Consider the following 26,139-nt stretch of genomic DNA (forward strand, 5'->3'; position numbering starts at 1 on the left):
TTATCTATTAAAAAAGCGCATCAAAATCCGTTGCGTATTTTTAAAGGTTTAAGCATTCAGAGGGACATAGGGAGAGAAAAAGCGACTTTGTTTTATACTAACTATGTAGTGATGCACATCCACACATACCTATAAACCTACGCCCGAAGTTAAATAACGCAGCAAATGCTATATATGTACGTATGTATGTGTCGCATCATGCCTCACTCAAAAGCAATTAGCACGTACAGTTCACAGCGAACAACCACACAAACATATTTTTTGGTAAAAATGTTACTTTTGTTTAAACAATTTGGCTGATATAAGAAAGGAATGAAGTATTTTTTTTTGATGCAGTTCGAAGGTAAATATTTCAAAGCTTTACTGCAAAGTTGAATTTTTTAAATCCATCAATCCGTTTATGAGTTATAGCTGTGCAAACAACGCCCCTGTAATATATATCTTCAAATCATATAAACTGTACCATCTCACGTAGCTAAGCTTTCAAATGCAAAAAACGTGTATTTTTTTGAACTCAGTCTATGCATCAAGTGTTGGAAATATAGTAATCTGGTCTAACTTACTTAACTTTTTCTTTAAAATTTTGAATTTGATCTAAGACTTTCTACTTTTTGATTGTATTTTCTTAAATTTTCTACAAACTTTTCACATGTAATTATAACGTTTTGGTATGGAGCTCCTTAAACCAAAATATAAAAATTATGTAAAATCAAATGAAACTGACATAGAATTATGGTGAAATTACTTGAAATTGAATTGAAAAATAAGTCTTTCCACACCCGGAAGGTCCCCGTTGGCGCGCTACCGAAGTTAGTTTTGGGATCTCAGTTCCCCAGTAGGCCTATATCACCCATATACATATATCGCCCATTACTTCAATGGTGTCATAATTCAAAAAACATGAACTGTTAGTTAGAAACAAAGAAATTTGCTAAAGGAATTTAGCCTATTTCACGCCACTCGTTTAATTTTGTATAAATACATATCTAATATGTAAGTGTGACACAAAACAAAAATTTCGAGTAGAATAGAGGATACCTTCACAAAAAATATAATAAAAATATAAAAAAATTATGTAATGAGAAAGAAGGCAGAGTTTACTAAAAAATGTTTCATTAAAGAAAAAAAATAAAGTACTTAAATTGCGAAAAAATTAAGTGAAGTGAACAAACAGCTCCATATAAAAACGCAATAAGTGCACTTAGACCTTTTTCTGGGTTTTAATGTGATCATTGTGGAAATATGAAGATTCTAATGTTCGGATATTTAATGTTGGGTTTCCCATTGAGATCTATGTACGTAATTAATTTGTATTAAATTTGTAAACACTCCATTTCCTTAATATATATGACCATATCTACCATAAAATATCGTCTGTGAACAATATAATACTAAGATATAACAAAGAAGAATAAATTAGGAAGACAAAAAAAAACAAAAAAAATATTGAAATTATTCACGCAAACATATTTACTAAAATAAAATTCAAGGTTCGATTCGAGCTCAAGGCCAGAACAATAATTTTTTTCTAATGATAATTATTGTTATCCATCCAACATTATCAGTGATTTGCACCAGATGGCGCAACACTGAATAAATATAGTTGGTAAAAAGGAATAGAAGTAGCAAATTTGCCAGCCAAACAAACCACCGCTGTATAGCTAAATGGTTAGCGCAGCATGCCTAAAGCGTACTGATGATGAAGGCTTAGCACCCTTCGAAATGGATCTATGTGCGCAGCTATGGCAGGTTGTCTGAAAAATTTTCTACTTACTATTCCAAAAACAAAATAAAATTTTCCAATTTAGAAAAATTAAAAAATAATAATTATCATTAGAAAAAAATTATTGTTCTGGCCTTGAGCTCGAATCGAACCTTGAATCATTTATCAATAGGCCGATAAAAACAAAAACAATTCTAAAATAAAATTGATTTCATAACTTTAAGCGACATAAACAAATTAGGGTTATGGGATCTAAGCATCCGATTAAAAATAAAAAAATAAATGTAAGGCGCGATAACCTCCGAAGAGATCTAAGGCCGAGCTTCTCTTCCAATTTGCGTCGTGATCCTCTTGATTTTCCCTACAAATTGGCCGGACGGGACGTACGTGATTTTATGCCGACTCCGAACGGCATCTGCAAGGCAGATGAGGTTTCACTGAGAGCTTTTCATGGCAGATATACACCCGGAGCGCTTGCCAAACACTGCCGAGGGGCGACCCCGCTTAGAAAAATTTTCTTCTAATTCAAAAACCTTATTTCTAAAATTTTGGATGTTGCTTTGCCCGGGGTTTGAACCGAGGGCATCCGGTGTGGTAGGCGGAGCACGCTACCTCACACCGCGGTGGCCGCCAAAGTTAGCCTAATAATAAATACTAGTATCGCCCGTGGTCGAAATTCGACCAACATGTATTTTTTTCAACTCACTCTATGCATCCAGTGTTGGGGTAGTGCAATAATGCGTTAATAGTTGAGCAGCGAGTGGAAATATAGCAAACTGATCTATCTTCCTTAAAGTTCTCATTAAAATTTTGAATTTGACCTAAGACGTTTTAATCTTTGATTGTATTTTCTTAAATTTTCTACAAACTTTTCAAATGTAATTATAAGTTTTGGTATGGAGCTCCTTAAAAAAAATACAAATATGTAAAATCAAATGAAATTTACATAGAAGTGTGGTGAAATTACTTGAAATTTAATTGAAAATTTGCTTTTTCCACACCACCCGGGAGATACGCCGTTGGCGCGCTACCGAAGTTAGTTTTGGGTGCTCGGTTCCCCAGTAGGCCTATATCACCAATATAAACTACATATACATATATCGCCCATTTACTTCAATAGCGTCATAATTCAAAAAAACACGAATTTTTAGTTAAGAACGAAGAAATGTGCTAAAGGAATTTAACCTATTTCACACCACCGGTTAGGTATCCAATTGGCGCTTTACTATTACATATGTGTTTATAATTAATTTAATTAATTATAATTTAATCTTTAATATGTAAACGAAAACGAAAATTTCGAATAGAATAGAGGATACCTTCATTAAAATAAAATAAAAATATAAAAAATGTATGTAATGGAAAATAAAGCAGAGTTTTCTAAACAAATTTGAAATAAAAGAAAAAAATAAATAAAGTACTTAAAGTGAAAAAAAATTAAATGAAGGGAATAAGCAGTTCCACATTAAAACACAATAAATGCACTTAAATTTTTTCCGCGATTAAATGTTATCATTGTGGGAACATGATTATTCTAATGCTCGGATATTTAATGTGAGAATTCTAATGTTGGTATGTCTAATTTGCAGATAGTAATATTGAGATGTTTTCTGATATTTCATTTTATTTTATTTTTAAAACCAACTGGTCTAACCTACTTAAAGTTTCCATTAAAAATTTTGTTTTGACCTAAGACGTTATACTTTTTGATTGTATTTCCTTAAATTACATTTCAAATGTAATAATTACGTTTTGGTATGGAACTCCTTAAACAAAATATAAAAAATATGTAAAATCAAATGAAATTGACATTGAATTATGGTGAAATAGTTTGAAATTGAATTGAAAATTTGAATTGAAATTTGGAACTCCTTAAACAAAATATAAAAAATATATAAAATCAAAAGAAATTAACATTGAATTATGGTGAAATGCCTTGAAATTGAATTGAAAATTTGCTTTTTCCACACCACCCGGGAGGTACGCAGTTGGCGCGTTACCGAAGTTAGTTTTGGGTGATCGGTTCCCCAGTAGGCCTATATCACCCATATAAACTACATATAAATATAATATATATATATATATATATACAGTAGGCCTATATCACCCATATAAACTACATATAAATATAATATATATATATATATTATATTTATATGTAGTTTATATGGGTGATATAGGCCTACTGGGGAACCGATCACCCAAAACTAACCATGAGAGCTAAGGCCACGAGGTCCATCATGATATGCAAACGTCTAGCAGGCAAATCATGGGGCTGTAGCCCGCATGTGCTAAGATGGATATATACCATGATAGTAAAACCTATGATAACATACGGTTCGATAGTCTGGGCATCGAAAACAACTCGGGGCGACGACGAGGCAAGCGCTGTCAAAACTTCAGCGACTGGCATGTGTATGCATCACGGGAGCTATGCGCACATGCCCTACAGCAGCGCTGGAGGCTATCCTTGATCTGAGCCCGCTGCATATATCAATAGAGCAGTCAGCCAAGCGAACCCTCCTGAATATTGCTAAGGAGGGCTCGGGCATAGGTAAAGTTATATCGTCCCGGAACATGGAGGAATTGAGAGAGAAGATCCCAATCTCTCAACTCCCGAGGGATGATATCCTCAGGCAGATAGTCTATGAGAGAAGGTACAAAGTAGAATTGGGAGACAAGGGTACGTGGGAGGAAATCAGAATTGTGTACATTCATCAGCTAAATAGAATAGTATGGTACACAGATGGCTCGAAGACGCCAGGAGCACACAACAAACTGTTGTTGGCCTGGGTTCCTGGCCACCGGGGAGTGGAGGGCAATGAGCAAGCGGACAGCCTGGCAAGGGAGGCAGCAACGACACGACCTATTGGTCCTGAGCCGTTCCTGCCAGTAGGCCCGCAGGAAATCAGAGGGCATCTACTATTAGAAGAAAGGGATAAGAGGGAAAAACACTGGCGAAATATGCCAGGCTTGAGGCAATCTAAGTTACTGCTGGGGGCTACAACACAACTCGATATAGGGCATTAATGGGCCTGTCGAAAGATAACCTGAGGATCCTAACAGCTATTCTTACAGGACACTGCAGACTGAACAGCCACATGCAGAAGCTGGGCATACTATCGAACAACACATGCTGATTTTGTGATCGATCAGCGGAGACGGCGGAACATATACTGCTGGAATGTGACGCAACCTCAAGACGTAGGGCTAAGTTTTTGGGCTCACCATGTCCAGAGCACTCTCACATCAAATCCCTCAAGCCAGGTGAACTGCTAGGCTTCATCAGAGAAGTCGGCTTGAATGAGGTGCTGTGAAGCAGTTGAGGGCACAATAGACCAATGGTCGCAGTGCGATCCTCAAATAATTATCTATCTATCTAATTAAATAAAATGTTTAAGTGCATATATACATTTATCACCATACGTCATGCCATATATAACTGCAATATGAAAAATTTAAAATACAATTTTACACAGTGTTGAAGAATATCTTGATTTTAACTAACCTCGAGTACTGCCCATTTCGCAAGAATAAAAGGGAAAAAGAGTAAAGGAGAGACGCCAAAAATCTATATTTAGATACATTACTTCGTCTATATGCAAACGTTTTAAAAACTTTTCTCAGTTAACGCGAATTTAAATTCATGGATTTGCATTGCTTACATTTAGCAGTTTGGATTTATAACTTCGGGGAAACCAATATTTTTCGCGAATACCCTTTCATGACCAGCTAAGTGACCTTGATTATTATGTTCGCTTACATAAAACTTTAGACTGTAAAAGGACCTGACTCTACTTGCAGCTACGTATAATTACCCATGTGTAAATACAGGCCGCCTCAACAAAATTCCAACGTTTTCAAACGTTTGACCTTGCGACTTATTTATGGTCATTGCGAAAGAGGGTATTACTGTAAACTGGGTCCGTTGAAAATTAAAGGGTAATATGGTTCTTGAATAAGTTAATTTGATGCGCGGAATAAGAATTCGTTTGCCTTTTGAATATCCGGTTAAAACTTCACAATCAATGGCGTTGTTGTGAAGGCACTTAACCCTCATTCGTGTCCCGTTCACTAAGGCGGCCTTTGTATTAAGGTTTCGAATGAGCAGCACGACGCAATTAAGCTTCAGTGAAAGCTTATGCGGTGGAAGTCCGCTCACATTGAGGGAATTCAGAAACTCAGTGGGATAATTATTGACTTCTCTTTCATCCTCGCAAATAATTTTATCAAAACTATTATATGTTTTGAATGAACCAGGTATGCGATTAAGTATGTCATTATTAACCAGGGAGCAGTCCTCATTGGTTGCTGCTAAAATTACAGAACTCACAACTTGATCTGACAATAAATTTTCTTCAATATTTCCAAATACGTCAGCAATTAGGTTACCTTCATTTCCCACTAATTGCTGTGGTATTTCAATGACATTATCTCCAAACTGTGGATATAAAGGTGTTTGATCATCACCAATTTGCTTTAAAAATTCTACAAACTGCAGCTCGTGTGGTAATGCTCTCATGTTTTGGTTTAATGTTTCATGATGAAAAGAAGCAAATTCATTCCAACTAATAATACAGTTTTCAACCAAAACAGCACGTGATCCATGAGGAACAACGGGTAGAATTTGTCTAAAATCGCCACAAAAAAAGTATTGTTTTCCCAGCAAACAGCTTGCATTTATCATTTTCATCGGAACACAAATCACGCAGTAGTCTATCTATAGCTTTCAAAATTAAAAGTGGGCACATGGAAATTTCGTCAATTATTATCAGCGCAGCTGAATTTATATATCTCCCTTGAGCACTGTTTGGGTTGATATTCGGTACAGAATTTTCGACAACAGGAATGGGTAATTTAAACACATTGTGCACTGTTCTTCCACCAATCAAAAGAGTTGATGCTATGCCGCTAAAAGCAGTCGCAATGCAAGGAAGATTAAGTGAATTCAATCCGTGAATTAAAGAAGTTTGCATAAAAGTTTTACCGTAACCTGCATGAGCAGTAACGCAGAACTCATTAGAACCAGTATCATGAAACTGTATTTCCTGGATAACGCGGTCTATTATTGTACGTTGCTCGTTGTTTGCTCGTGAGTAATAGTCTTCAAATAAAATTAGCTCATTTTAAGGTTGAGGAACATCTGTACTTGTTACAGCAGGATCTGCTGTGGGCAATGGTAACCCGTTATGACTAAGTAGCACATCTTCGATTTCTAATAGTGCACGATTAAATGAAAATGTTTCATCGCTTTCTCTCAGGAAATCTTCAGAAAGTGAATTTTTAAACTCATTCCACAGCGCTGGAACATTTAGCGCACATATCACAGCAAATAAGTGACACATTTGTTTAGGAGAATGAAATTGTCGCGCTTCTTCTAAGCACTCACGCCATTCGTTATCATTTGAGGCGATTCCTCTAGCACGACACGCTTCCACAAATGTATTATATATAACCATAACGTCCATAAACGATTTTGGCCCAGTTACATGTAAAAGGAGCAAACGTAAATGGAAGAGTTCAATATCCTTCGGCGACACTACATACATGCGAGCAATAGTTTTATCACCGCCTCGCTGTCTTTTTTTCCATTTCTTGGTTTTATCTTCTCAAGTATAATGAAATGGTATTTGTAGATATTTATATGAATTTGCCGAAGGATCTTCAATATTCAAATGAAAAAATGCCAATAACCTGGTTTTTCTCAAATTCTGAACAGCTCATTGTGCCTGACCATTAGTAAACACAACGTTTTGTCTTTGCGGTAAGTGAACGTCAAGTCGCGTTACTGAATGGGACTGACAGTGCATAGGGAATTGGAAAATTCGCCAAGCCGCTTCAGTGGAACCAACGTAACGTCCATTCAAAAAGTTTTGAATCTCGTCACAATTGTCTAATTGACAGTTGAACCGTCATATCCTTTATATACATATTTATAAATGGATTTCACACTTTTAACCGTTGAGCAAACCTCTACATTAATGTGGCAATTAAATTTGGCAAGCAAATATGGATTATATGGTACAACATAAGGTTATCAAGAGACGCACCACGAATATCAACACTAACACCATTACCACGTCTTCTATACATTGGAAATCCATTCACTTCTGTTCGTGTGGACTCGCAAAAATTTTTGGGAAAACTCTTGGAACAATTACCATTTCTCATGCCAACTGCATTAACATTCAAAGCACCACATGACCCATGCATCATATGTTTCGAAACGTATTCATGCAATTTTGGGTTTATTTCAATGTCAGGAATTTCCGCACATACGGCTTTGTCTATATCACTAACACCTTCAAGTTTATCCCTTTCATCTAATGTTAGCAATATGTGCGCATGAGGCAAACCTCTCTTTTGAAATTCTATTGTATAAATATAAGCAGCAACAGTACCAAAAACTTTTTTTTGTAGTTATTGCGCTTATTAAATCATTTACTGAACACGCTCACTATAATTTCCGGGCGATAATTTGGTGTTTCATTGAAATCAACACTCCTGGTAATTTCTGGCCAATTTGGATTGCATGTCATTGTAATAAACAGAGATGGTTTACCAAAATGACTGACTATATTCATAGCGTCCAAATAGTTTTGGTACATGTTTCTGGGAGAGCCGGTGAATGAAGATGGCAGACTAATTCTTCTTCCAATATTTTCATGTCCATTACTATGAGGATTTGTGATCAGATAATCTGTTATGTTATACAAAACATCACAACTCAGGTTTTCTTGATTAAGTCTTAAAAAGTTAAGTTTTGTTCCCTCAACTCGAACATACATATCTACAATTCACTGTAGATAAAGCTTTTTAGAATGACGTAGAAAACTGAATTCGTCTCTGATCGCAAGTCGAAATGACGCGAACTCAAGCATAGTAGTTTTAATTTTAGCTCGACTTGAAGTAGACGTACTTCGTCTGCTATGCAATATATCAGGATGCCATCCCGCGTTTCCATTGGGAAATAGTAGTGGATAGGCCAGCGGATCCAAAGATGAATCTAAAACGGAAATATTCTTTACCGTACCACTCATTTTATAAAATGATACAATCCTTCTATTAAATGGAGGTTCACCATCTGTTGTACTAAATATCACGGTAACATCTGTTGCAAGAGCATCATTAAATCTACCCATCTCTATATTCGGCATCTCACGATTAACCGTAATGAGTAAACACATTTCCTTATATATATTTTCGTGTCTACTACAGTGTTCTTTCATGGAAATAAAAGACCGAACAAAAGGGTTAACTTGATTCAATTGGGCAGATATTTCTGTCATCAAGCCTCTATCGCAGAATGCATTTGATGGTTCTCTCAGTCTAAAGGTATTTGCGGTATCAACATCATAGGAATATAACTGAGCATAGCAGGGATTCGACCAAGCATTTTGCTAATGCGTTAAAGGGCCAGCTCTATGATAAAAGATATTGTGAATTTTAAAATAATAAGCACCTTGCGTAACATTCTCTGCTATTTCCGCTTCAGAACTAACCATAGCAAAAGATGAATTGAAACGACGTTTATTTTCAAAGTAATTTGTTGATCTCCGCTTTAAAATCAGGTTATTGGAGTGCAAACCCTCATATAAATTATTGAAAAACTGATTTTGGGTTAACGGTGCCAAAGTTACTTTTCCCTTTTGACAACACGACGAAAAGGAGTTTCTGCTTCTTGCAGTAATTTCTTTCTCGAAATGCATTGCATTACAATGCTCACAACGTAAATCCATATTTCCAATATCAAAACTAATAAAATTAGGAGGTACATCGTTCAAAGCACCCTTAAAACTATCAACCAATGCGAGAGATGTGTTAACATTAGGACGTCTCTCCCTATTACTATCCCTGTCTCTTCTTCTTGTAAGTCGTGGCATTATATATGACTAAAAATAAATTAAGAAACAAAATTAATTTCAAAATGCCCATGAAAATAATTCAGAAATGATTATGAAAATAATTTCACATAATCCGGAGTGGGAAAAGGAGTGGGAGTGAGGTGTGATTGGGAGTCGAAATGGAAGTAGCAGAAGTTGGAGTTGGACTGGGAGTGTGATTGGGGAGGTAGGAGTAGGGGTAGTAGTATCAGGAGTGGGGGTAGGAGTGGGAGTAGGAATATGAATAGGAGTAGCAGGAGTGGTAGAAGGGGTGGGAGTGGGATTGGGAGTAGGAGTAGCAGGGGATGGGCATGGTAGCGAGAGTAGCAGGAGTTGCAGTGGGAGTGGTGGTGACAGTGGGACTTCCAGTAGGAGTATAAGTTGTGATAACGGAGGGGTGGGGAAGTAGTGTGGGCGCCCGTATATATAGGAATGGGGGTAGGAGTAGCAGGGGTGGGAGGTGGGGTAGGAATGGGAGTGGCATTGGGATAGGAACAGGAGTAGGAGTGGAGTGGGGTTAGGAGTGGAGTGGGGTTGTAGGAGTGGGATTGTGAGTGGGAGTAGTAGTAGCAGGAGTGGTAGTAGGAGTGGAAGTGGGGTAGGCGTGAGATTGTAAGTGGAAGTAGGAGTAGACGAAGTGGTATGGGAATTGGAGTGCGGGTAGGAGTGGGAGCAGAGTAGGTGTAGGGTGAGGGTGAGGGTGGGGTGGGAAAGAGTGGGAGTAGGATTAGGGGTCGTGTGGGCAGGAGTGGGAGTGGGGGTTGGTAGGGGCAAAAGGATGGGATTGAGAGTGGGAGTAGGAGTAGGAGTATCATGGTAATAGGAGTTGGGGTAAGAGTGGAAGTAAGAGTGGGAGTGGGAATGGGAATAGGAGTAGCAGGAGTTTGAGGGGAATAGGATTAGTAGTAGCTGGAGTAGAGGTGGGAAGACTAGGAGTAGGAGTGGGAGAGGAAATGGAAATAGGAGTCGGAGTGGGAGTGGTGGTAGTAGGAGTAAGAGCGCTAAAAGGTGTGGTAGTGGGAATAGGAGTATGGAGTGATGATAAGAGTGGGAGTTGGGGTGGTTTCCAATGTAAGTTGTTTGAACGGGTGGGATAAAATATAAGCTTACCTGATGTTGATGATAATATACATGATATAGAATATTGTATGCGTGTGTGATGTGCTTTTTTTTGCTTGTCCTGAAAATATAAAAATTTTAAGTTTTAAATTTCATTTAAAAATTTGCCAAAATTCACTTTCTTTATACTCCTTCTCCTGGCACGAACTTTTTCGAAGTGAGGCAGCGGATGACGAAGGCCATAATTTGGCCATTTATTTCATATTTTGAGTGTAACTCTCTCTTTATCACTTAAAACTCAGTAACGATATAGTTGAGTACTTTTAAATAAGTAAAAACCCAACATTCGTGTTGCCACCCCTTACGATTTCGTAGAATATTTGATACTTTTAGGGGTCATAAAAGAACGCGGAATTTTTAGGTCTAATAGCACATCTCCGCCTAGAGCTTTAACTGAGAAGATTAAATAAATCTCCTATTTAAACCTGCAGTGTCTCCACTGTAGTTTTAATTTCGGTTTTTTTTCGTATTAAAAATTTATAAAGTGGGGCCACGTATACAGTTTCAACTTTTGTGAAGTTTTTCAGCCAACAATTTTACATTTTCGAATCAATGTAACGGTCATATTATAATCGAACAAAGTTAACCTAATAATAAATATTTTAGAGTAATATACGGCCTGTGCAATATTTCGACCTAAAATCGCAAACGTTTTTGGGTCGTTTTTTACCGTTTAATATACAACGTGAAATTTTCCAATTGAATCAAGTTGCATTAAAACAATAATAAACTAAGTTGAAATAAAAGATAATATAATAAAATAAAATAAGAAATATCAAAAAAAAAAAAAAAAAAATAAGCATAAAAAACAATATACAAATTTTAATGTAATATCTTTGTAGCAAATTTAATATACAACGTGATAAAAGATAATATAATAAAATAAAATAAGAAATATCAAAATAAATTAGCATAAAAGACAATATACAAATTTTAATGTAATATCTTTGTAGCAAATTTAATATACAACGTGATAAAAGATAATATAATAAAATAAAATAAGTAATATCAAAATAAATTAGCATAAAAGACAATATACAAATTTTAATGTAATATCTTTGTAGCAAATTTATTTATTTTTTGTTCACTATAAGACGTGCTATATCTAAAATGAGCATAAAATCTGGAAATGCAAAAAACATTTGGGTCAAATTTGCAATTAATTGTTATAAATAAATAAATTTTGTGAGTTTGAACAAAAGTTGACTCATTATTTCTGATTTAGTTTTTTTAAAGCACCTAAAATGAAAAACAAAGAATTTGTTAAATAAAGACCTATGCTTTTACGTGTAAGCAAAATTTGTCCAAAAAAATTGGCCGGTTAAGTTATTACTTCTCTTTAAAGTTTTTTTGTGCGCTAACAATTATTTTAGAACAATTTTTTAAGGATTTTGGTACAGACCAATATAGGTAATTGGCAACAATGGGAAACAATATTTTATTTCAACAGAAAATGAGCGAAACAGTAGTTCTTCCACCGTTGGGCGTGTACAAATATATACATATGTAGAGATGAAAATTTGAGCAACGCGACAATTGAGAATTTGGAGCTATGTACTCAGGGGTGTTTGTGAACATAATGCGTTCTACAGATGGCAATTTCGATAGTTGCACAGATTTTCGAATTTACAAAAAACTTTTTCTATTAATTATAAACAAATAGAGTAATATTTGTTAACAAAAATAGGCCTGTGCACTGCAGCTGATCAATACGAATCGATTCATATAACTTTTATATGATTTTACGTATGCTAAGTATGCGAAACAGCCTGTCAATTGATTGTATGGAAGTTTTGTTAGCGTATTAATATATAGATAGTAGAGTAATATACGGCCTATGCAATATTTTGACCTAAAATCGAAAACGTTTTTGGGTTGTTTTTTTTCGTTTAATATACAACGTGAAATTTTCCGATTCAATCAAGATGCATTTAAATAATAATAAACTAAGTTGAAATAAAAGATAATATAATAAAATAAAATAAGAAATATCAAAATAAATTAGCATAAAAGACAATATGTAAATTTTAATGTAATATATTGTAGCAAATTTAATATACAACGTGATAAAAGATAATATAATAAAATAACATAAGAAATGTCAAAATAAATTAGCATAAAAGACAATATACAAATTTTAATGTAATATCTTTGTAGCAAATTTAATATACAACGTGATAAAAGATAATATAATAAAATAAAATAAGAAATATCAAAAAAATTAGCATAAAAGAGAATTTACCAAAATGACTGACTATATTCATAGCGTCCAAATAGTTTTGGTACATGTTTCTGGGAGAGCCGGTGAATGAAGATGGCAGAATAATTCTTCTTCCAATATTTTCATGTCCATTACTATGAGGATTTGTGATCAGATAATCTGTTATGTTATACAAAACATCACAACTCAGGTTTTCTTGATTAAGTCTTAAAAAGTTAAGTTTTGTTCCCTCAACTCGAACATACATATCTACAATCCACTGTAGATAAAGCTTTTTAGAATGACGTAGAAAACTGAATTCGTCTCTGATCGCAAGTCGAAATGACGCGAACTCAAGCATAGTAGTTTTAATTTTAGCTCGACTTGAAGTAGACGTACTTCGTCTGCTATGCAATATATCAGGATGCCATCCCGCGTTTCCATTGGGAAATAGTAGTGGATAGGCCAGCAGATCCAAAGATGAATCTAAAACGGAAATATTCTTTACCGTACCACTCATTTTATAAAATGATACAATCCTTCTATTAAATGGAGGTTCACCATCTGTTGTACTAAATATCACGGTAACATCTGTTGCAAGAGCATCATTAAATCTACCCATCTCTATATTCGGCATCTCACGATTAACCGTAATGAGTAAACACATTTCCTTATATATATTTTCGTGTCTACTACAGTGTTCTTTCATGGAAATAAAAGACCGAGCAAAAGGGTTAACTTGATTCAATTGGGCAGATATTTCTGTCATCAAGCCTCTATCGCAGAATGCATTTGATGGTTCTCTCAGTCTAAAGGTATTTGCGGTATCAACATCATAGGAATATAACTGAGCATAGCAGGGATTCGACCAAGCATTTTGCTAATGCGTTAAAGGGCCAGCTCTATGATAAAAGATATTGTGAATTTTAAAATAATAAGCACCTTGCGTAACATTCTCTGCTATTTCCGCTTCAGAACTAACCATAGCAAAAGATGAATTGAAACGACGTTTATTTTCAAAGTAATTTGTTGATCTCCGCTTTAAAATCAGGTTATTGGAGTGCAAACCCTCATATAAATTATTGAAAAACTGATTTTGGGTTAACGGTGCCAAAGTTACTTTTCCCTTTTGACAACACGACGAAAAGGAGTTTCTGCTTCTTGCAGTAATTTCTTTCTCGAAATGCATTGCATTACAATGCTCACAGCGTAAATCCATATTTCCAATATCAAAACTAATAAAATTAGGAGGTACATCGTTCAAAGCACCCTTAAAACTATCAACCAATGCGAGAGATGTGTTAACATTAGGACGTCTCTCCCTATTACTATCCCTGTCTCTTCTTCTTGTAAGTCGTGGCATTATATATGACTAAAAATAAATTAAGAAACAAAATTAATTTCAAAATGCCCATGAAAATATTTCAGAAATGATCATGAAAATAATTTCACATAATCCGGAGTGGGAAAAGGAGTGGGAGTGAGGTGTGATTGGGAGTCGAAATGGAAGTAGCAGAAGTTGGAGTTGGACTGGGAGTGTGATTGGGGAGGTAGGAGTAGGGGTAGTAGTATCAGGAGTGGGGGTAGGAGTGGGAGTAGGAATATGAATAGGAGTAGCAGGAGTGGTAGAAGGGGTGGGAGTGGGATTGGGAGTAGGAGTAGCAGGGGATGGGCATGGTAGCGAGAGTAGCAGGAGTTGCAGTGGGAGTGGTGGTGGGAGTGGGACTTCCAGTAGGAGTATAAGTTGTGATAAAGGAGGGGTGGGGAAGTAGTGTGGGCGCCCGTATATATAGGAATGGGGGTAGGAGTAGCAGGGGTGGGAGGTGGGGTAGGAATGGAAGTGGCATTGGGATAGGAACAGGAGTAGGAGTGGAGTGGGGTTAGGAGTGGAGTGGGGTTGTAGGAGTGGGATTGTGAGTGGGAGTAGTAGTAGCAGGAGTGGTAGTAGGAGTGGAAGTGGGGTAGGCGTGAGATTGTAAGTGGAAATAGGAGTAGACGAAGTGGTATGGGCATTGGAGTGCGGGTAGGAGTGGGAGCAGAGTAGGTGTAGGGTGAGGGTGAGGGTGGGGTGGGAAAGAGTGGGAGTAGGATTAGGGGTCGTGTGGGCAGGAGTCGGAGTGGGGGTTAGTAGGGGCAAAAGGATGGGATTGAGAGTGGGAGTAGGAGTAGGAGTATCATGGTAATAGGAGTTGGGGTAAGAGTGGAAGTAAGAGTGGGAGTGGGAATGGGAATAGGAGTAGCAGGAGTTTGAGGGGAATAGGATTAGTAGTAGCTGGAGTAGAGGTGGGAAGAGTAGGAGTAGGAGTGGGAGAGGAAATGGAAATAGGAGTCGGAGTGGGAGTGGTGGTAGTAGGAGTAGGAGCGCTAAAAGGTGTGGTAGTGGGAATAGGAGTATGGAGTGATGATAAGAGTGGGAGTTGGGGTGGTTTCCAATGTAAGTTGTTTGAACGGGTGGGATAAAATATAAGCTTACCTGATGTTGATGATAATATACATGATATAGAATATTGTATGCGTGTGTGATGTGCTTTTTTTTGCTTGTCCTGAAAATATAAAAATTTTAAGTTTTAAATTTCATTTAAAAATTTGCCAAAATTCACTTTCTTTATACTCCTTCTCCTGGCACGAACTTTTTCGAAGTGAGGCAGCGGATGACGAAGGCCATAATTTAGCCATTTATTTCATATTTTGAGTGTAACTCTCTCTTTATCACTTAAAACTCAGTAACGATATAGTTGAGTACTTTTAAATAAGTAAAAACCCAACATTCGTGTTGCCACCCCTTACGATTTCGTAGAATATTTGATACTTTTAGGGGTCATAAAAGAACGCGGAATTTTTAGGTCTAATAGCACATCTCCGCCTAGAGCTTTAACTGAGAAGATTAAATAAATCTCCTATTTAAACCTGCAGTGTCTCCACTGTAGTTTTAATTTCGGTTTTTTTCGTATTAAAAATTTATAAAGTGGGGCCACGTATACAGTTTCAACTTTTGTGAAGTTTTTCAGCCAACAATTTTACATTTTCGAATCAATTTAACGGTCATATTATAATCGAACAAAGTTAACCTAATAATAAATATTTTAGAGTAATATACGGCCTGTGCAATATTTCGACCTAAAATCGCAAACGTTTTTGGGTCGTTTTTTACCGTTTAATATACAACGTGAAATTTTCCAATTGAATCAAGTTGCATTAAAACAATAATAAACTAAGTTGAAATAAAAGATAATATAATAAAATAAAATAAGAAATATCAAAAAAAAAAAAAATAAGCATAAAAAACAATATACAAATTTTAATGTAATATCTTTGTAGCAAATTTAATATACAACGTGATAAAAGATAATATAATAAAATAAAATAAGAAATATCAAAATAAATTAGCATAAAAGACAATATACAAATTTTAATGTAATATCTTTGTAGCAAATTTATTTATTTTTTGTTCACTATAAGACGTGCTATATCTAAAATGAGCATAAAATCTGGAAATGCAAAAAACATTTGGGTCAAATTTGCAATTAATTGTTATAAATAAATAAATTTTGTGAGTTTGAACAAAAGTTGACTCATTATTTCTGATTTAGTTTTTTTAAAGCACCTAAAATGAAAAACAAAGAATCTGTTAAATAAAGACCTATGCTTTTACGTGTAAGCAAAATTTGTCCAAAAAAATTGGCCGGTTAAGTTATTACTTCTCTTTAAAGTTTTTTTGTGCGCTAACAATTATTTTAGAACAATTTTTTAAGGATTTTGGTACAGACCAATATAGGTAATTGGCAACAATGGGAAACAATATTTTATTTCAACAGAAAATGAGCGAAACAGTAGTTCTTCCACCGTTGGGCGTGTACAAATATATACATATGTAGAGATGAAAATTTGAGCAACGCGACAATTGAGAATTTGGAGCTATGTACTCAGGGGTGTTTGTGAACATAATGCGTTCTACAGATGGCAATTTCAATAGTTGCACAGACTTTCGAATTTACAAAAAACTTTTTCTATTAATTATAAACAAATAGAGTAATATTTGTTAACAAAAATAGGCCTGTGCACTGCAGCTGATCAATACGAATCGATTCATATAACTTTTATATGATTTTACGTATGCTAAGTATGCGAAACAGCCTGTCAATTGATTGTATGGAAGTTTTGTTAGCGTATTAATATATAGATAGTAGAGTAATATACGGCCTATGCAATATTTTGACCTAAAATCGAAAACGTTTTTGGGTTGTTTTTTTTCGTTTAATATACAACGTGAAATTTTCCGATTCAATCAAGATGCATTTAAATAATAATAAACTAAGTTGAAATAAAAGATAATATAATAAAATAAAATAAGAAATATCAAAATAAATTAGCATAAAAGACAATATGTAAATTTTAATGTAATATATTGTAGCAAATTTAATATACAACGTGATAAAAGATAATATAATAAAATAACATAAGAAATGTCAAAATAAATTAGCATAAAAGACAATATACAAATTTTAATGTAATATCTTTGTAGCAAATTTAATATACAACGTGATAAAAGATAATATAATAAAATAAAATAAGAAATATCAAAATAAATTAGCATAAAAGAGAATATACAAATTTTAATGTAATATCTTTGTAGCAAATTTATTTATTTTTTGTTCACTATAAGACGTGCTCTATCTGAAATGAGCATAAAATCTGGAAATGCAAAAAACATTTGGGTCAAATTTGTAATTGATTGTTATAAATAAATAAATTAGTGAGTTTGAACAAAAGTTGACTCGTTATTTCTGATTTCATTTGTTTTAGAGCACCTAAAATGAAAAACAAAGAATATGTTAAATAAAGACCTATGCTTTTACGTGTAAGTAAAATTTGTCCAAAAAAATAGGCCGGTTAAGTTATTACTCCTCTTTAAAGTTTTTTTGTGCGCTAACAATTATTTTAGAACAATTGTTTAAGGATTTTGGTACATACCAATATAGGTAATTGGCAACAATGGGAAACAATATTTTCTTTCAACAGAAAATGAGCGAAGCAGTAGTTCTCTCACCGTTTGGCGTGTACAAATATATACATATGTAGAGATGAAACATTTGAGCAACGCGACAATTGAGAATTTGGAGCTATGTACTCAGGGGGGTTTGTGAACATAATGCGTCCTACAAATGCCAATTTCGATAGTTGCACAGATTTTCGAATTTACAAAAAACTTTTTTTATTAATTATAAACAAATAGAGTAATATTTGTTAACAAAAATAGGCCTATGCACTGCGGCTGATCAATACGAATCGATTCATATAACTTTTACATGATTTTACGTATGCTAAGTATGCGAAACAGCCTGTCAATTGATTGTATTAATATATAGATAGTAGAGTAATATACGGCCTATAGCAATTAATTTGCAATTAATTGTTATAAATAAATAAATTTAGTGAGTTTGAACAAAAGTTGACCCATTATTTCTGATTTCATTTTTTTTAGAGCACCTAAAATGAAAAACAAAGAATCTGTTAAATAAAGAGCTATGCTTTAACGTGTAAGTAAAATTTGTCCAAAAAAAATAGGCCGGTTAAGTTATTACTTCTCTTTAAATTTTTTTGTGCGCTAACAATTATTTTAGAACAATTATTTAAGGATTTTGGTACAGACCAATATAGGTAATTTGCAACAATGGGAAACATTATTTTATTTCAACAGAAAATGAGCGAAGCAGTAGTTCTCTCACCGGTTGGCGAGTACAAATATATACATATGTAGAGACGAAACATTTGAGCAACGCGACAATTGAGAATTTGGAGCTATGTACTCGGGGGGGGGGGGGGGGGGGGGTTTGTGAACATAATGCGTCCTACAGATGGAAATTTCGATAGTTGCACAGATTTTCGAATTTACAAAAAAGTTTTTCTATTAATTATAAACAAATAGAGTAATATTTGTTAACAAAAATAGGCCTATGAACTGCGGCTGATCAATAAGAATCGATTCATATAACTTTTATATAAACAAATAGAGTAATATTTGTTAACAAAAATAGGCCTATGAACTGCGGCTGATCAATACGAATCGATTCATATAACTTTTATATGATTTTACGTATGCTAAGTATGCGAAACAGCCTGTCAATTGATTGTATGGGATTTTTTTTAGCTATTAATATATAGATTGTAGAGTAATATACGGCCTATGCAATATTTCGACCTAAAATCGAAAACGTTTTTGGGTCGTTTTTTTTCGTTTAATATACAACGTGAAGTTTTCTGATTCAATTAAGTTGCATTTAAATAATAATAAACTAAGTTGAAATAAAAGATAATATAATAAAATAAAATAAGAAATTCACAATAAATTAGCATAAAAGACAATATACAAATTTTAATGTAATATCTTTGTAGCAAATTTATTTATTTTTTGTTTGCTATAAGACGTGCTATATCTAAAATGAGCATAAAATCTGGAAATGCAAAAAACATTTGAGACACATTTGCAATTAATTATTATAAATAATTAAATTTTAGTGAGTTTGAACAAAAGTTGACTGATTATTTCTGATTTCATTATTTTTAAGGCACCTAAAATGAAAAACATAGAATCTGTTAAATAAAGACCTATGCTTTTACGTGTAAGTAAAATTTGTCCAAAAAAAATAGGTTTAAGTTACTACTTCTCTTTAAAGTTTTTTTGTGCGCTAACAATTATTTTAGAACAATTTTTTAAGGATTTTGGTACAGACCAATATAGGTAATTGGCAACAATGGGAAACAATATTTTATTTCAACAGAAAATGAGCGAAGCAGTAGTTCTCTCACCGGTTGGCGAGTATAAATATATACATATGTAGAGATGAAACATTTGAGCAAAGCGACAATTGAGAATTTGGAGCTATGTACTGTGAACATAATGCGTCCTACAGATGGCAATTTCGATAGTTGCACAGATTTTCGAATTTACAAAAAACTCTTTCTATTAATTATAAAAAAAAAGAGTAATATTTGTTAACAAAAATAGGCCTATGCACTGCGCCTGATCAATACGAATCAATTCATATAACTTTTATATGATTTTACGTATGCCAAGTATGCGAAATAGCCTTGTCAATTGATTGTATGGAAATTTTGTTAACGTATTAATATATAGAAGTGGGTAATATACTGCCTATGCAATACGGCCGCTATGATGCTGATTGTCGCTTTAAAATCAAAAACGTTTTTGGGACGTTTTTTTGTTTCGTAATTAGCATAAAAGGCAATATAAAAAATGTAATGTTATATTTTTGTAACTTTTTTTTTATTTTTGTTCAGTATAAGATGTACTTTATCTAAAATAAGGATTAAATCTGCAAATGCAAAAACATTTTGGGTCAAATTTGCCATTAATTGTTATAAATAAACTAGTTTCAACAAAAGTTAACTCATTATTTGTGATTTCATGTTTTTTTGAAAACAACTAAAATAAAAAACAAAGAATCTTCAAAAACGTTTTTGGGACGTTTTTTTTGTTTCGTAATTAGCATAAAAGGCTATATAAAAAATGTAATGTTATATTTTTGTAACTTTTTTGTTTTGTTCAGTATAAGATGTACTTTATCTAAAATAAGGATTAAATCTGCAAATGCAAAAACATTTTCGGGCAAATTTGCCATTAATTGTTATAAATAAATTAGTTAGTTCCAACAAAAGTGAACTCATTATTTGTGATTTCATGTTTTTTTGAAAACAACTAAAATAAAAAACAAAGAATCTGTTAAATAAAGTCCTATGTATTTACGTGAAGTGAAATTTGCCACAAAAAATGGGCCGTTCAAAAATTAATTCTATTTAAGATTTTTTGGTACGTTACAAATTATTTTGGACCAATTTTTTAGGATTTTGGTAAATGATATTATAGGTAAGTGGCAACAATGGGAAACCATATTTGTATGTAGGTGAAACGTTTGTGCTTTCGAATTAACGAGGATACATAAAATTTGATATTCACATTAGAACACTTAGATAATTGTTCCCAAAGACGGCGCGCTTGTGGATAAAAGTTTAGGTCTTTGAAATTCGCATTAGAACACTTAGATAATTGTTCCCAAAGATGGCGCGCTTGTGCACGAAAATGAATTACGATATTTGTATGAATTGTTCGAATTTACAAAAAACTATTTCTATTAATTATAAACAAATAGAGTAATATTTGTTAACAAAAATAGGCCTATGCTCTGCGGCTGATCAATACGAATCAATTCATATAAGTTTTATATGATTATACGTATGCTAAGTATGCGAAAAAGCCTGTCAATTGATTGCATGGAAATTATGTTAGCGTATTAATATTGTTACGAATATTAGCAAAACTAAGGAGTGCTGCCAGCTCTAAGCCGATGCGAAGCAGTGACGTGAATGCACATCAATAATTCAATCATCATGTATCTACATAAACGAAACAATAACTGCGTCTACATATATGTACCATGTACGTATACGAGCAGCGGAGAGTCAATGCACAAATACATGCATATATCTGAGATACTCCTATAAGTATGCAATGAGAAAAACTATAAAATTGTGCAATTGTAGTTACAGCTGAGAAGTTTGAGAGCTACTGGACTAGTAGATTCTGGAAGCGCCTAGAATATGCGAAGGTTGAAATCAAAGAGTATAAAAGGCGACAATTGTAGAAGCGCTGGAATTGAGTTTGAGTTGAGTTGTCAAGCAGTTTCGATTAAGACGATATCTAGCGAGCAATAGCAGTATTATTTTGAATAGTAGAGTTTCATTGAGCTATCAATCAGTGTGGTTATTAAGCAAGCTATTCGTTGCACAGTTTGAGTGTTATTGTGAACTACTTTAATAAAGATCATTTTGCATTATTACAAATTGGAGTTATTTATTCAACAGTTTAGTGATTAGAACTTAGCAGAGGATTGCAAATAAGAGGATTTGCAAGTAAAATCGTAACAATTGGTGTCAGAAGAGGAATTGTTGAATAAATTCCAGAGGACAACAAGGACATGGCAAAGTTCAGTGAATTGAAGATCCAGCAACTAAAGAAGGAGTTGGAGAGCCGTGGATTGAATACAAGCGGCATTAAACTCGAAATTCAGGCACGACTACGAGAGGCAATGGAATTAGAAGGAATTGACGTGGAAGAGTATGACTTTCATCTTGAAGGCGAGGAAACAACAAAAATGGAAGAGACAGTTACGCAGATAGTTACGAGCACAGACTTGAACATGATTTTGGCTGCAATATCTGCTCAAACATCGACAGTGGCTTCTCAACTGGAATCGCAAAAGACAGATATAACATCTCAACTGTCATCACAGATGGAATCCCAAGAGACACGAATAACATCGAAGATGGAAGAACAGAAGACGTATATGATATCCCAATTGGAATCGCAGGAAACTCGTATAACATCACAATTGGAAGAACAGAAGACATATATGGCATCCCAGCTGGAATCACATGAGACACGTATTTCAGAAATGTTGACACAGATTACATCAAAGATGGAAACACAACTGAAAGAACAAGAGGCGCGTATATCATCAAAACTCGAAGCGCGTATGGACGAGAAAATAGCGCAGTTTGAAGAAAAATTCGAGGGAGAGGTGGATGCGTTGAGAGGTCGTATACAGGAATTGCAACTTAATCGGCCGGCTGCTTCAGCGAGTAATAAGAAGGTAAAAACTCCATCTTTTGACGGTTCTGTTCCTTTCCAGGTCTTCAAGCTACAGTTTGAGAAGACCGCAGCAGTGAACAACTGGAATGCGGAAGATAAAGTTGCTGCACTGTTCGTGGCATTGAAGGGGCCAGCAGCGGAAATCCTACAGGCGATTCCCGAAGGAGAGCGGAACAATTATGAAGCATTGATGGCTGCTCTAGAGAGACGATACGGAACTGAGCATAGGAGACAGATATACCAAATGGAGTTGCTGAACCGCTTCCAGAGGCCTGGTGAAACATTGCAAGATTTTGCGTCGGATATTGAAAGGCTAGCACATTTAGCGAATGCGGATGCACCCGTGGAATACACTGAAAGGGTAAAGATTCAGAGCTTTATAAATGGCATACGAGATGTGGAAACGAAGCGGGCTACATATGCGAATCCAAAACTAATATTTGCTGAAACGGTATCGCATGCTCTGATTCAGGAAATAGCGTCGGTTCTGTGTAAGCCAGTTTTCAAAGCACGCCGTGTGGAAGTAGAAAGGTCAGAGTGGGTAGACACAATTTTGGAAGCACTGAAGGGATCTCAACAGAAGAATGCCGGAGTTATTAAATGTTTCAAGTGCGGCAACCCAGGTCACATTGCACGTCATTGCGATCTTGGTCCTAATAGTTCCAACAATGTGGGTGGCCGTAAACGCAAAACTGGCGGAAATGAGCAAGAGCGTGTCGGATGTAAAGAACGAAAACTTGCCCCGGCTATTGAATGTCCTGTGATATATGTTTCGCAGATTGGAAGGAAATCAAGCAGTCTTACCATCAGAGGGAATGTGTATGGTAAAGAGCGTGTACTGACTGTAGATACGGGGGCATCTCATTCCTTGATTCGATCTGATTTAGTCTACAGGAGAGTAAAGTCATTACCTGGAGCAAGGTTGCGTACGGTTACAGGCGAGTATAATCAAGTCCAAGGCGAAGTGGTATGTGAGGTATTAATTGGAAAAATCATGGTTCTACACAAATTCGTTGTGGTGGAGATCGTTGATGAAGTCATATTGGGAGTGGACTTCTTGGTTGACCATGACATCAGGATCGATATGCGGAGAAAAATTATGCGCTATAAGAACCAGGACATACCACTTAACTTTAGTTTGGAAAAGGGGTTCAGCAGTAATCGGGTACTGGTGGAAAAGACTCGACAAAGACCACGAAAGTCAAAGGCAAAGGTTGATAGATGGAATGGGCCAAATAAATCAAAATCAAAAGTACCTGCGAGAGAAACACTGGCATTGACAAAACCTAAAAGATGCAGGAAAACGAAGCAACGAATTTCCGAGAAAGAATGCGAGGGTAGTTTCAAGCCAGAACGCACTACTGTGGGGAAACGTGGGAACGATACTGATTATGCTAAACAAATCCGTCCAGCGCAAGCTCTACGAAGTAGTTCATCGGCCAAACAACAGAGTGTGAAAGAACGAACCAGGGTATTGAGTAGTACGATGAAACACAGGTACCATGAGAACAATAATTCGAAAGGTTTCTTGGCGGGAGATTTGGTACTGTTATACAACCCTCACCGGTGGAAAGGTGTTCCATCCAAATTTCGGTGCAGTTGGGAAGGCCCGTACAAGGTTGTGAAGAAGATCAGTGATACCATCTACCGCATACAAAGCATTGAGAAACCACGGAGTAGAAGAGTGGTACATTTGGCGATGCTAGCAGCGTTTAGATCGAGAGATTTGTCTGATCGGGACGATCAGACTTAGGTGGAGGGCAGTGTTACGAATATTAGCGAAACTAAGGAGTGCTGCCAGCTCTAAGCCGATGCTAAGCAGTGACGTGAATGCACATCAATAATTCAATCATCATGTATCTACATAAACGAAACAATAACTGCTTCTACATATATGTACCATGTACGTATACGAGCAGCGGAGAGTCAATGCACAAATATATGCATATATCTGAGATACTCCTATAAGTATGCAATGAGAAAAACTATAAAATTGTGCAATTGTAGTTACAGCTGAGAAGTTTGAGAGCTATTGGACTAGTAGATTCTGGAAGTGCCTAGAAGATGCGAAGGTTGAAATCAAAAGAGTATAAAAGGCGACAATTGTAGAGGCGCTGGAATTCAGTTTGAGTTGAGTTGTCAACCAGTTTCGATTAAGACGATATCTAGCGAGCAGTAGCAGTATTATTTTGAATAGTAGAGTTTCATTGAGCTATCAATCAGTGTGGTTATTAAGCAAGCTATTCGTTGCACAGTTTGAGTGTTATTGTGAAGTACTTTAATAAAGGCCATTTTGCATTATTACAAATTGGAGTTATTTATTCAACAGTTTAGTGATTCGAACTTAGCAGAGGATTGCAAATAAGAGGATTTGCAAGTAAAATTGTAACAATATATAGATTATATATTCTTTTTCGCTTTCACTTTGTATTCAGCCTAGTAGTGGGATCTTTCTGAATATGTGGTACAATAAGCATTTCATATTATGATATAAATATGTTAACATAATTATTTAATTTGTTAATCAAAAATATTTTTTCTAAGCAACAAACTTATTAAGTGCTGCTATCCGTTCGCTGTTCAACAAAATCACATACCAAGTCTCCAATGATGTCACAAAAGATCATTGTAAACTCGAACTCATCTTAATCGGAAAGCTTATTAACAAGCAGGACATTTTGCGATTAGAAAATTTAATCAAGTAATTTGAACTCAGTACAAACACAACGATTTTAAAACAGTTCTAACTTAATCTTGTGTATTCAACTTTTCAATGACAGCCAGATTATCCAATCAAAGACGCGAGTTGATGTGAAAAATGTAACGGCTAATGATGTATTAAAGCAGGACAATATTTTAATGGTGCTTGCAGAGATATATATCCCGAGACTGATTTGCGTTTGATAAGCATAAAGTATGACAAACCTCAGCTACTGTCTAAAGAGCTAGTTATATATTTAGATATGTACACATCATATACCTGAACTTAGTAAATAAATTATGTATTCATGTGAGCGGGAGAAACCCGTCCCTCACTTTGAAGCGAACAATAAAAGCATTGTTTACTATATAGTTTGGCAGCTTAAATAGAGCTTATGTTGCGAATAGAGTGGAAGGCAGTGGACTAGGCAGTCGAATGTCATATAATGAAGGTATTGATATTCGGAGTTTTTTCAAAATTTGCCTGAAATCCTGAATCACAAAAGGGAGTGTAGTTAAGTACGAAAATTAAAAATGTAGTTAGGTTTTGCTCCTTTTTTAACAGGAGATTTTCATTTTAAAAATGTAATGTACAAACCAATATTCATTCTATTACTTTTTTAGCAGGAAATTTTCATTTTAAAAATGTAATATATAAACCAATGTTCCTTCTGTTACTCATTTTATCTATGGGGCTTAACATGCACTTTATAAAAATGTGCTTTTTATTTTTACGAACTTATTCCTCAATGAAAATAAATGAAACACGTATTAAGGTAAGCATTAATCATGTTTCTTACTTCTTAAATGTTCTTAAATATTATAAATGTGTTAAAAATAGCAGGAC

At 35.0% G+C, this 26,139-nt stretch overlaps 1 protein-coding gene and 1 pseudogene across 1 annotated transcript in view; both read right to left on the minus strand.

Moving 5' to 3' along the window:
* Positions 1–10,908, minus strand: part of LOC137241616 (coatomer subunit gamma-like) — a 275,103-nt pseudogene extending 264,195 nt beyond the window's left edge.
* A 4,489-nt stretch (positions 10,909–15,397) lies between these two features.
* The window catches only part of LOC137240174 (uncharacterized), a 479,876-nt gene continuing 469,134 nt past the window's right edge, over positions 15,398–26,139 (minus strand). Inside the window, exon 2 of the mRNA XM_067766108.1 lies at positions 15,398–15,468. The gene's annotated coding sequence lies outside the window, so the exon portion shown is untranslated. The remainder of the gene's footprint in view (positions 15,469–26,139) is intronic.

Source organism: Eurosta solidaginis, chromosome 2 (genome assembly GCF_040869045.1).
Source record: "Eurosta solidaginis isolate ZX-2024a chromosome 2, ASM4086904v1, whole genome shotgun sequence".
Taxonomy (NCBI): domain Eukaryota; kingdom Metazoa; phylum Arthropoda; class Insecta; order Diptera; family Tephritidae; genus Eurosta; species Eurosta solidaginis.